This window comes from Cupressus sempervirens, chromosome 7 (assembly GCF_028749045.1).
Source record: "Cupressus sempervirens isolate cs-2001-9-10 chromosome 7, ASM2874904v1, whole genome shotgun sequence".
In the NCBI taxonomy this organism is placed as follows: Eukaryota; Viridiplantae; Streptophyta; class Pinopsida; order Cupressales; family Cupressaceae; genus Cupressus; species Cupressus sempervirens.
This window is the reverse complement of record NC_143124.1, coordinates 86,089,619-86,102,856: the sequence shown is the minus strand read 5'-3', so window position 1 is coordinate 86,102,856 and position 13,238 is coordinate 86,089,619. Positions and strand designations below refer to the sequence as shown.

At 34.2% G+C, this 13,238-nt stretch overlaps 1 pseudogene; it reads left to right on the top strand.

Moving 5' to 3' along the window:
* LOC149545622 (disease resistance protein Roq1-like) overlaps window positions 1-6,606 on the top strand; it is a 29,006-nt pseudogene extending 22,400 nt beyond the window's left edge.
* Window positions 6,607-13,238: the final 6,632 nt, after the last annotated feature.

Genomic DNA, 13,238 nt, shown 5'->3' with positions numbered 1-13,238 from the left:
GATGGTTCTAGAGTGTGGGCTGGATGGCTAAGTTGTGGGCTACCGACAAACTAGGCTGTTGCAAAAATTAATGCCACAAAGACTCCTCCTTAATTTCTATCATTAATAACTTTTACATTAGTAATACCCAATTTCTCTTGTAAATATTCAAAATTATTCTTTGGCAATGCCTTAGTGAAAATATCTGCCAATTGATCTTAAAATTTGCAGAACTCAAGGTAGATTTCTCCATTGTTGACCAATTCTTTGATGAAGTGATACCTTGTATCAATATGTTTTCTCCTCTTATGAAATACATGATTCTTAGATAATTTTATTATTGATTTGTTATCACAAAGAATTGGCATTGTTTCCTCCTGATGATGGTGAAGATCAAACAAAATTTGATCCATCCATACTGCTTGATATGCTATGGAAGTGGCAGCTACATATTTTGCTTAAGCTAATGAGATTGTCACTATAAAATATTTCTTTGATGCCCATGGCACGGCTCCTAATCCAAGGTGAAAGATATATCCACAAGTGCTCTTCCTATCATCAATATGACCTGTAAAATCACTGTCAGTATTACCAATCAAACCAAAATTGTTAGTTTTGGAATATAGGATTCCATATCATGTTGTTCCTGTAATATATCTCAATATCCTTTTTCCAACTTTCTAGTGAGAATTTTGTGGTGACTCCATGAACCTTGAGATCAAGCTAACACTATACATGATGTCTGGCCTTGTAGTTGTCATAGACATTAAACTTCCAACAAGTCTTTTAAACATAGTTGGATCAACATTTGAGCCCTTGTATTCCTTACTAAGTTTTGTTCCTATTGCAATTGGAGTTGATGTTGGATTGCAATTCATCATTTTAAATCTCTTCAAAACATCCTTTATATACTTGGATTGACAAATGAACATACCTTTGTCACATTGAATAACTTCAATACCTAAGAAATATCTCATCAATCCCAAATCTATCATTTCAAATTCTTTCATCTTTTCTAACTTGAGCATGTCTATTGATAGATTTCCAATAAATATCAAGTCATCAACATACAAATATACAATCAAAATCTTACCTTCCTTATTAGTCTTAACATACAACGTGGGCTCATTGTGACTTCTATTGAATTGATCACCTATCATGTATGAATCAATCCTCTTATACCAAGCCCTAGGAGCTTGTTTGAAACCATAAAGTGCCTTGTTTAGTTTATATAACTTGTTTTCATGCCCACTAACCTCATAACTAGGTGGTTGTGTAACATATACCTCTTCATCAAGAAAACCATTCAAAAAAGCTGATTTTACATCCATTTGATATACTTTCCAATAATTTTGTGCTACTATTGCTAAAATAGTTTGAGTTGTGTCAAGTCTAGAAACTGGAGAAAATGCTTCATTATAATCAACTCCATATTGTTGTGAAAACCCTTTAGCAACTAGTCTTGCGTTATGTTTAAAAATTTCACCTTTTGCATCAAATTTAGTTTTGTAGACCCATTTGACTCCTATACGTTCTTTTCCTTTAGGTAAATCCATTAATTCCCATGTGTTATTTCTTTCAATAGAGTCAATTTCTTCAACCATTTCTTTGATCCATTTATCTTCTTTAATTGCTTCGTCAAAATACAATGGATCACAAGAAAATAAAGCAAAATTTGAGTAAATTTCTACATTCTCTTCTTTTTTATCATATATCTCTTTTAAGCTTCTTCTTTTCTTACCTTTGTAACTTGGTCTTGAGAATGTAAAATTACATTTATCACTTACATTTGAACCTAGAGGTAAGGCTCCTTTCACAAAGTTCCTTAGTGGAGTATTGGGTGCTGATTGAGTTCCTTGTTCATTTAATTCATCATCACTTTGTAATATTGGTGCTCCTCTTGTGACTTATTTGTTAACATTTTCATGCCATGAATTTGCTTCTTCAAATTTAACATCCTTGTTAATGATCAATTTCTTTGAAACAAGGTTATACAATCTATAAGCCTTTGATTCTTCACTATAACCAATAAATATGCATTTTTCACTTTTATCATCCAATTTATTTCTCAAACTAGATGGCACCAATGAATAAGAAACACATCCAAAAACTCTAAAATGAGATATATTATGTTTCTTACGATTGCATGCTTCTTGTGGAATTATGTTCTTAACACTCTTTGTAGGACTCCTGTTCAAAATGTATACAACACATGCTACTACTTTTGCCCAAAACTCATCAGATAGATTTTTGACCTTCAACATACTCCTTTCCATTTCCATTATGGTTATGTTCTTCATCTCTACTACACCATTTTTTTGTGGTGTGTACCTTGTAGTAAACTGCTTCTTAATTCCCTAAAATCTGCAAATTTCTAGAAACTCATTAGAACTAAATTTGCCACTTCTATCAAATTGCAATATTTTGATGTATTGACTACTTTGTTTTTCAACTAAAGTTTTAAAATCCTTGAACTTTTCAAAAGCTTCACTTTTTTGTTTGAGAAATTATATCCAAGTCTTCCTCCTAAAATCATCAATAGATGTTAGGAAATATATGCTTCCTCCTAAAGATGGAGTTTGCATAGGTCCACATATATTAGTGTGAACTAATTCCAATGGTGTTGTTGCTCTATATGAACCTCCTACTAGGAAGCTTTCTCTATGTTATTTTACCAATATACAACTTTCACATGAACTTGGTGGTTTCAATATCTCAGGCAATCCTTTCACCATATTCTTCTTTTGTAACAAACTCAAAGCATAAAAATGAAGATGACCATACCTCAAATGCCATAGCCATGACTGATCTGAGTATATTGCCTTGAAACTAACTTCTTTTCCTCCTTGAATGCATTGAATTTGGAGGGGGAACATTCAATTTTGTGTCATGTTGACCCTTTCAATTAACCTGCCACTAGGATTTCTATCCAAGATTGTGCAAACATCATTATCAAAAGAAACTTTGTAACCCTTCTGTACTAATTGATTAACACTCATGAGATTGTGTTTTAATCCAAGCACAAAATACACATAAGGAATATACCTTTTTCCTCCATTTTTTGTCAAGACATTTATAACACCTTTTCCCATTACAAAAACTTTACTATCATTTCTTAGCTTTATTCAGATTTTATAGAGTCATCAAAACTAGCAAAAAAATCTTTATTTCCAATCATATGGTTACTACATCTGCTATCTAGGAACCATATATCACTAGAATTTTCTTGAGCAACATTACAAGTTATAAATAAATTTTTTGAGTTGTTATCAGATACATCTAAGTAATTAGCACTATTCTTTTCAATCTCCCCTCGTTTCTTTCTACATTTACTTGCAATATGACCAAATCTCTTACAATGATGGCACTAAATTTGAGATTTATCAAACCTTGATGATGAGTGTTGGAACAAACTTCTTCCACATCCTCTATTCAAACTTTAAACGGATTGATTTGTTCTTTCTTCTTGATTTGGACTTCCACATCAATCTATGCTTCTACCTCTTCCTCTTCCTCTATAGTTTGATCTTCCTCTTCCTCTACCAGAAGATACCTATGATCTAAATGCATTCTACAAAGAAAAATTGTTATTTTTATTCATTCTTGATTCATGAGATAAAAGTGAACCCATTAACTCATCAATATAGAGTATTGTCAAATCCTTAGATTCTTCAATGGCAACAACAATGGCATCAAATTTTCTAGGCAAACTACAAAGTATCTTTTCAACAACTTTTTGATATGTCAAATCATCACCATATGATCTAATTTGACTAAACACATTCATTACTTGATTTATAAATTGATCAACTGAGTCTAAATCCTTCATACACAAATTTTCAAAATCACACCTTAAAGTTTATAATTTAGCAATCTTAACCTCTAATGTCCCTTGCGATGCTATTTCTAAAATATCTTATGCAATTTTAGAATTTTTAGATGCAAAAACCTTAGGGAAAATTGATTCATCTAAAGATTGTTGAATTAGAAACAATGCTTTAGCATCCTTTTTCTTGTTACCTTGTAATTTATCCATTTCATATTTTGTTAATGCAAACTCATCTTGTGGTTCATTAAAACCCTTTTCAATAAGATCCCATATGCCTTGAGAACAAAATAATGTTTCCATTTTTATAGCCCAAAATTCATAATTTTTAACAAAAATTTTTGGAATTTGTGATTGAGCTATACTACTTCTTGGAGCCATATTAATATTCATGGTTACAACTGCACCTTACAATTTTAAACTTTTCTTTACAAATCAAATCCACCAAATAAGTCTAAGCCAATGACATATAGCTTAAACAAACAAAAATAAAATATTATTTTCCCCTTTTAACAATTTTTTTTCTCATTAGACTTCACTCCATGAAATCAGCTCATACCTTCTTCAAAAATTAACTAGCATCTTTTCTTCTCTCAATCTTGGTAGCCACTAATCTCAAACTTTAGAAGCTAATAATCTACAAGAAAGAAAACATTAAAAACTCCATTCACTACTGTAATAGTTATACATATCAACACATAATTATTTTCCTCCTAGGCCCAACTCTTCCTTCTCTAATACCAATTTGAAGGCAAAGAGAGACAAATACACAAAAATTAAAAACTAATTTTATTGCCTTTTACTGCCTTGCCAAAATCCATTACAATAACCCTCTATTTATAGAGGTTTCAAAACTTTCTTGAATACAAAATACATTTTACACATGTTAAAATATATTAAATCTAATATTACATATATTAAAAACATGGGTGGCTGCTAAAGTATAGCTAGAATAGCTGGGATGGCTAATGTCTCCTATTAATATGGACAGTGCTAGAGTGTGGGCTAGATGGTTAAGTTGTGGGCTATCGACAGACTGGGTTGTTGTAGGAATTAATGACACCAACATTTTTGAAAGTTTGGTAATTGTCACAACACATGATGAGAGGGTGTTAGTATGTGCCAAAATTAACTTTCTCTATAGGATGAAAGAAATGAGTCAAGAGCATAGCATAGAGCTCTTCTGTTGGAATGCATTTCACCAATCGTATACTGCTAGTGCTTATGAGAATTTGGTTGAAAGGCTTGTGAACATGTGTGGAGGTTTACCTCTCTCTTTACAGGTCTTAGGTAGCCATGTTTTTGGTAGTTCTAACTGCCATTATTGATAGTTAGTATTGAATGAAGCCTATAAGTCACTGCTTGAGGACATCAAAAAGAGGGTCAAAACAAGCTTTGATGCATTGAACAATGAGCAAAAATAGATCTATATGGACATCACTTGTTTCTTCATTGGAAAACCCACAAGTATGGCAATAAGAATATGGGAATCCTATGGATTGAGTGCTAAGTCACACTTCAAACCTTAAAGGAAAAATGCCTTATCAAAATGGTGTGGTGTTATTCCAAGGAATTTGATGACAAGGAGATTTCTTTTAGAATATATGACCATCTTCATGATTTGGGGAGAGAGCTAGCAGGTGAGTTTAGTCCACATCACCTGTGGTGCCCTCAGCATCTGAAATCTTTGGTTTGTTTCTTCCTCCTTGAGATTTTTGACATGAATATACCAAAATCATTTGCAACATTTTTCAATTATTTGATATCCTTCTTCAAATTGAAGAAAGATTTGACCTTGATTTATGTATACAAGAATCAAAGTAGTTCAAAAACATCCTCACTGAAACAATTGGCAGATGTCTCCTCTAAATGTTGCCCAAATTACATGCTTTTTAGGGAATATGGATGATATTTCTAAGGCACTGATTGCTTTCATATGGCTTTAGCTTGACCTGTCTTAGAGCGTACACACAAGCATTCCCTCATGGGTTCCTCTATAGAATTTGGAGTGTTTAAGAATAGTTGGTGGGCATCTAAAAAGATTGTGGTAGAATGACACAGAGGTATTTTTTATTATCCTTCTTGGAATGTTAGGTCTTCATAAATGGTACTCAATGATTTCTGGGAAACTATTATTGTCACAATTGTTCATGATTGACAAATAACCATTTGAAATGTATTGGGTCCAAATTTTAGGTGCTCTGTTAGTTGGAGGAGTTACTACTTTATGGTACATCATCAACTGAGTGTACAAACTCATTAGAAATGTTAACTAATTTAGAAAGGCTAACTAGATGAAGACTTGATAATGATAGACTAAAGATGAGGTCCTTATTAAAATCTCTTAGAAATATCACTCACCTTAGGAGTTTGGTTTTCACAAAATTGCAATTATGGGAGAAGTGACTTTGAATAGCAATGGGGTGTCAACTCTAAAGTCTCGCATGAGTATCCTAGAAAATATAGAAATTAGTTAAGTAAAACATATGTGGAAGGTTTCAATTAGTGGAGATCATTGTCCAATCCTTGAATGTCTTCGCATGCAATCCATGGAAAATTTATTTGTTGTTGATCTATATATGGTAAGAACACTACATTATCTTGAGTTAAAGTCTTGTACATAATTAAGAGAGATATCAGGGATATGTGATCTAGAAAACCTTGTAATATTGAACATACATAAATGTCCAAAACTCATCCAATTGCCAAGTCTTTCACATCTTGGTCTCTTAGGGAGGATAACTATTGATGGGTGTGAAAGGCTGAAAATTTTAGAAGGTATTTTAGAATGTCTGGAATAGATTCTTAAGTGAATCACATATGTAACAATTGATTTTCTTACTCCATCGATCTAATTAGCCACCCTTTTAACCTTCATTAAATCCAAATTGACCATAGGGATAAAGCATTTTTTAACTATCTTATTTGTGATTGACCACATGAAAAATATTTATTGAAAATAAACATCTATCAAAGTTGCTTATCAAATGTCCTTTTTTCCAAAAAGAGATCCATTATTTATCTCCCTCAAAGTTACTTTGTCCTTTGAGGGATTTCTTGTTCACTTGATCCCAAAACATTGTCTCAAAGTCAAACTAGGGCATACTTAGCATAGTCACTACCTCATCAAAGATTAATCCAAGCTTTCAAAATATTTTCATCTTAATCACACCCATCCTATGTTGTTTTCCTCTAGTATCATAATTTATAAAAGTCTTCCATCAAGTCCTTCATTCCTCTCCATAGCCTAACTAGCTAAGTTTTCTTCATCATCTCCCACCCCATTTCCATCTTCCTTAGAGTTAGTCCTTCCTCCTATTATGAGCTTCATCTAAATCCCATTCTAAGCTTACTTCTTATCCTAATTTGAGCTTTAGTGTTCATCCAAATTCATCCTTCATCCCTGCCCAACTCATCATCAAAACAAGATGTCACCATCCTATTATGATGAGTTTGTTCATCCCACCTATTCTCCCACTCCATCCTATTCCAATGATGATGAATGTCTTATTGATCATGATGGGTATATTTAAAGCCTTAGAGGTATTCATCCAAACACCCTTCAAAATCCAAACATTCCTTTAAACTACTCTATCATACTACCATGCATACCCAATAGTACTCCTTATCATACATTTGACAATAGAAATCCATTATTGCACTCATCCACACCTCCTTCCTATATTGCACCCACATATTCCCCTCATACTTTAGTCATGTCTCCATCTTCCTCCACCACATATCCCAATCTCCACCCTTCCAGAAAAATGCTACTAGCTACATCCCTAGCCCAAACCCACCATCTCAATATCCTCCAAACCACTTTCCAAATCCTCCAACCAATCCTAGTTATATAATGCATCACCAAAATCCCATGTAATAAACCCAATGAGCCCCTCCCCCATCAATGCATCCCCATTGAAAAACCTTCCACCCATCCATCCACCTCACTTAAAGAAACCATCCATACATCTCCAATCACACCACTCACTCCAATCTAATCCTTTCAAGATCTTGTCCAAAAGAATGTTGAAATATCCACTAGCTTAAAATGTGATCCTACCATTACACCTATTCCATCTCAAGATCTTATCCTTCCATATCCTCTACTTCATGATCATACATTTCCTATAATCCATGATGATAGATCTATAGAAGAAGACCTCACTATCATATTTAAAACTTCAACTCCTTCAACTACTGATATTGGGTTCACATCTTATGATCCAAATATTGAAGATCATATCAAAAAAAGAAATAAAAGTGTATCTCTAGATATTGGTATCCCTTGATGGTCCCAAATCCTTCCATCTTCACCCCAAGTTCCCATCCATATTATTCCACATCTATTTTGGGCCCTTATTCTAATACATTTTTACATCCCTCCATTTTGGGTCATTATATTCCTTATCTAAATCCTCCACCCTTTCCATCCATTTCGGGCCCTTATATACCTAATATGAATCCTTTATCTCCTCTATCTATTTTGGGACCAACTCCTTCCTCACTTCCATATGTTTTATGCCCTTATCTTTCATTCCCTCCATCCATTTTGGCAAATTATATGCATCCATTACTTGTATTCCAATCCATCAGTCCATCCCCTCAAATACACAAGCTAGATCATCAAAGGCAGTCATCCTCAAATTCCTTCCAACCTTCATCCTCTATAATTTCATCCATAATCCCTCCATATCTTCCATGCTCTTTTCATACCATGGCTTATAGAAGAAAAATGGATGCCAAAATTAACAAGCATAAATCCAAAAATCCACAAAAATCCAAGTATCAAAATGTCCCATCTAAAGTAAATGTTCAAGAAAAGAAACATTTGATCCAAACAAAAGAAAAGTTCAAATGACCACAAAGGCCCAAGCTGAAAATGTCAAAAATAATGTGGATACTATAATGCTCATAAAAGAAATGTTTCTTAAAGAAAAATATCAATTGGCATCCGTTCCCACTACTCAAAAAGCCTCATCCTTTCATACTTTATCTAGATCTCCATATATACATCCATCATCCCCCCAATCCACTTCTATTCCATATGTCTATTATCATAGATTTCCATTCCTCAATCTTATGACTTTTCTTTTAGTCCTTATACTTCTCTTCCTCCATTTTCTCCTACCATCTTTCTTGCTATTTCATCACCTTTCAAGGTGTGTACCAATGATGATATTTCAAAATTCCTCATCCATTTACCCACAAGTCTTATATCTTCCCATCCATTATCTGCCAACTCCTATTTGCCATTCCACTCAATCCAATCTTTTTCAAGCTTCATAATCCACCCACCCTACCAACATCTATGAGTAAAAATACATGAAAAAAGTGAAAAAAAGAGAAAAAAAGTAAGTAAAGAAAAATACACATCCACTGGTGAAAACTTGGCAATTCAAGTGCCTTGGACAAGTACTGTGATGAAAACTTGGTAAACAAGCATCATATATAATCCCTTTATCAAAATTCTCTACCCACTTGTGGGCACATTGTAGCACCACCATACCCATCTCATCCCACCATACCAACCACTTCTTAGCTATTTCACCCACCATCCTCATTCCAATCTTGATAAAAATAAAGTCCACCACTAGATGCATGTTTTTGGTCACCTCTTTGACATGCATTTCCCCATAACAACTTGTATCCACCTATCCTTTATCTAGCTATTCTTTCTTCAATATAATCCCTCCATCAACCTCATCCACACATCATAGTTACCCTCCACCTCATTCATCATTACCATCCTAGCTTTCATCTACCTCACCATCCTCTTCTTAACCAATCTTCCATCCTATAAAACCCCTTGTAAAACCTCCTCTTGAATATTATATGATAATTAGAGGCAAAATGTTCCTTGGAGGTTGTGCCATGTCAATCTTTTTTTCCCCCCATTCTAGTTGTATTTCCATCTAGTCATCCATAAATCCATTCATCTTCCACTTCCTATCTTTTCACATTCCTCTACCCAAACCTTCTATTAGTTTTACCCTTTTCTTCTATCATTATACTATCTTCCTTGGAGACCATGTCATGTCCATATTTCTATCCCCCCAATCTAGTCCTATTTCATCTAGTCATACCTAAAACCGTTCATCTTCCACTCCCTAGCTTTTTGCATTCCTTTACCAAAACCTTCTGGTAGTTGTACCCTTTTCTCCCACTATCTCATCATCCTAATATTTTCTCCCACTATCTTCTCATGCTTATATTTTCACACTATCTCCTTGTCTTGAGCTTTTTATCCCCTCTATCTACTCATCCTTAATTTTTTTTCTATCTTCTCATCTTGATGTTTTCAAATCTATTTTTCTATCCTATCATGTTGAGCTTTGTACAGTGATCCTTGTATATATCTTGGTTTATATTCCTTGACCACAAATCCTTAGCTTAGTCCCATTGCATATATCCCAACTTTGCATGTCATTTCACATCTAATCAGAACCTATAGTTCTCCTAGCTATGCATTTCAAACAATCCTCATGTGAGATCCTCTACCATCCAAGTGTTGTCCTTAAAGTTTCAATTTTCTTAAATCCCATCACCACTCTAGATACCACCAAAAGGTCATTGTAGGATACAACTTTCATCTCATTTAGTCTTGGTCTATATGTCCCTCATCCTATCAATCTCTTTGGTAAAAGGTTATTTTATATGGATTTACTCTTCCTTTTGATATTGGAATTCAATTTCAGTTCTTAATTATCTTTTCCGTTCACTTTGGTTTTTCTCTCCTCAAGGTCATTACGATCCTTCATATCATGGTGTGTTATGAATGGAGCAACTCTTACTTTTTTTTTCTTATGAGTTGGTTAGATTTGACCCTTGCATATTCCAAATATGTGATCACTTGTGGTTACATGATGCACTCGGGAAATATCATTTTACTTGTGGGTTACCCAGTCTCATTTTGACTCTGAGTCCTATCAGATTCATGTGTAATATTGGGGAGATCCTTGCATTTTTTTGTTGAGTTGGTCCTATGTAATCTTGTTGCAAAGGGCTTGATGTTCTTTGTAACCTTGGCATGTCTTCAATATTCCTATATCAAAATAAGCGATGAACTACATGGTGTTGCTCCCCTTTGGAACACCTCTACGGTCAAGCTTCAATGGATTCCATCACCCCTCCATTCCACAAACTCATATCCATTTTCCAACATCCTATCCAACCATCCAATGCAATAAACTCTATAATCATGATATAGCCACTCTATCAATCTCATAGTATCCAAAGTTCCCCATCTCCTTTCCATCTCTTGCATTTCTCCACCCCTAAATTCATTTTAAAAAGGCAATCCCCCCACCTTAAACCTAAGTTCTTAACCCAAGCTATTATTTTTCCATGGTTCTCCTTTGTCTTATTCTCTCATAGTGAGAATTTTAGTCCTTGTTAATCCTCTCTTAGCTAATCTAAGTCCTCTCTCTTGCCCTAGATTCTCATACTTTTCAAGAAGTTGTTTGGCCTCATCTTCTCTCCCCACCACATGACTTGAAGGCTCATCACATAGTCTGATCTCTCCTCTTTCTATTCAAGACTTGAGAAACTTTGTTTCTTTAAAAATATTCTTTGTGTCATCTATCTTTAAATTTCTTTGAAATAATGTTGTCCCAACACTATCTCAGAGAGGGGCAGAATGTAGACATCTAAATCTGATTACATCACTCAAGTAATCCCATTTATTCATCTCCTAAGGCATCAATTATTAAGTATTTAATATTTAATTAATTAATTGTCATCCCTAGCTAATTAATTCATCTAATCAGCTATAGCCCAATTGATAAAATTAAATGACAAATCAAAAGTCTAAATTATTAATTAAATCCTATTCTCCTATTAAATTAAATAAATGCACAATATACATTTAATTAAATCCTAAAATCTCCTTCAATTTAGTAAATCATTTTAAATTAAATCCCCAACCTCTAACTATTCCTAAATCCCTATCATTAGCTAAATCCATCTCATTCACCCATGCTAACATTGGTTAGAAAATTGATTAACCCACCTCATAATTGCTAGCCTACTTGCATCCCTCATGTCACTTACATCCTAAATCCCCTCCTAAGGTAACCTTAATCCTCCTACTAAACATGTGCACAACATTAAGCAAGGATTAAGACTTTCTAACCCAATACAAAGTCAAAGTCTTACCCATCCTCTTACATTCCTATCCAAGGACTTTAAGGTTCTTACATGCTTTAATGACCCTTTAATGCCTCTTACATCCCTCTTTCACACTCCTCATCCCTCATAACTAACTTTGACCCTTCATTTTGAGCCTCTTCCCCTATCCAATCCCCTTTTGACACTTGTCACAAGGCTATAGATTTGAAGAAGCATAATTCATGTGCTTCCCCTTCCTTCAATCCTAGCCCTTCCTCCATCAAGCCTCCATCTTTAAATCTTCGCCCTCCATCTCACTACCCCTTGGCCTATAAATTGGACCCTTCCCCTCTCACAAATCATCCACTTTTTTGTGCAAACTTATAATGCTCCATTAGCCAAAAAAGTTATCCATTGCATCCTTACCATGTCAAGACCCATTTACACCTCCATTTTTAAATCCTTCATCCATCTCCATGCTTGATCACAAACCTATCACTTAAAGCTTGAGCACACTTGAGTGTACATCCATGCTCACTTGGACACATCAAAGTATCAAGGTTGCACTTGGGGTGATCATCATTCTTTGTTTTTGTTCCCGTGTAGTGTTTCCTTTGTCCTATCATACAATTTTTTGTTTAATGTAGATTGTAAATGTTAGGTTAGTTTTTATGTTCTTTACACATTAAATTTCATAGCATATAGTAGCATCCAAATAATGAACCTATTTTTTTTGATGACACATTCCTCGATGAACGCCTCTTTTCTATTTCTACAAAGAGTTTGTGGTATGCTAACATTGCCAACTATTTGGTAACATGCTAATTCTATTGTATTTTTCTCCTAGAGAATGTCGGAGGCTAGTCAATCTTAGTGGATAGTACACCTAGATTAATGGTCTTCTTTTCTAGATCGGAATTGACATTATCATGTGTCAATGTATCCCTAAGGAGGATGTCTTTGATATTCTCTATGCCTATCATACTAAATCTTGTCTTATACACTTATTTTCTTAAAGTACTTCTCAAAAGATTCTTACTATAGGACATTATTGGCCTATGCTCTATAGGTATTGCAAGTGTTATGTTCATTATTGCAATTAGTGCCAGTGAATGGTTCATCCTACATGATCTAATGAAATGTCACTCCACCCTCAGTTCTCTATTGAACCTTTTGAAAAGTGGGATCTTTATTTGTAAGACCTATTAACCCAGCTTCTAAAAATAAGAAATGCATTCTTATTTGTACATATTATGTTACCAAAGGGGTTGAAGTGGTTGCACTTAAGCATGCTCATGATACCAAAGTTTTTGACTTCTTGTAC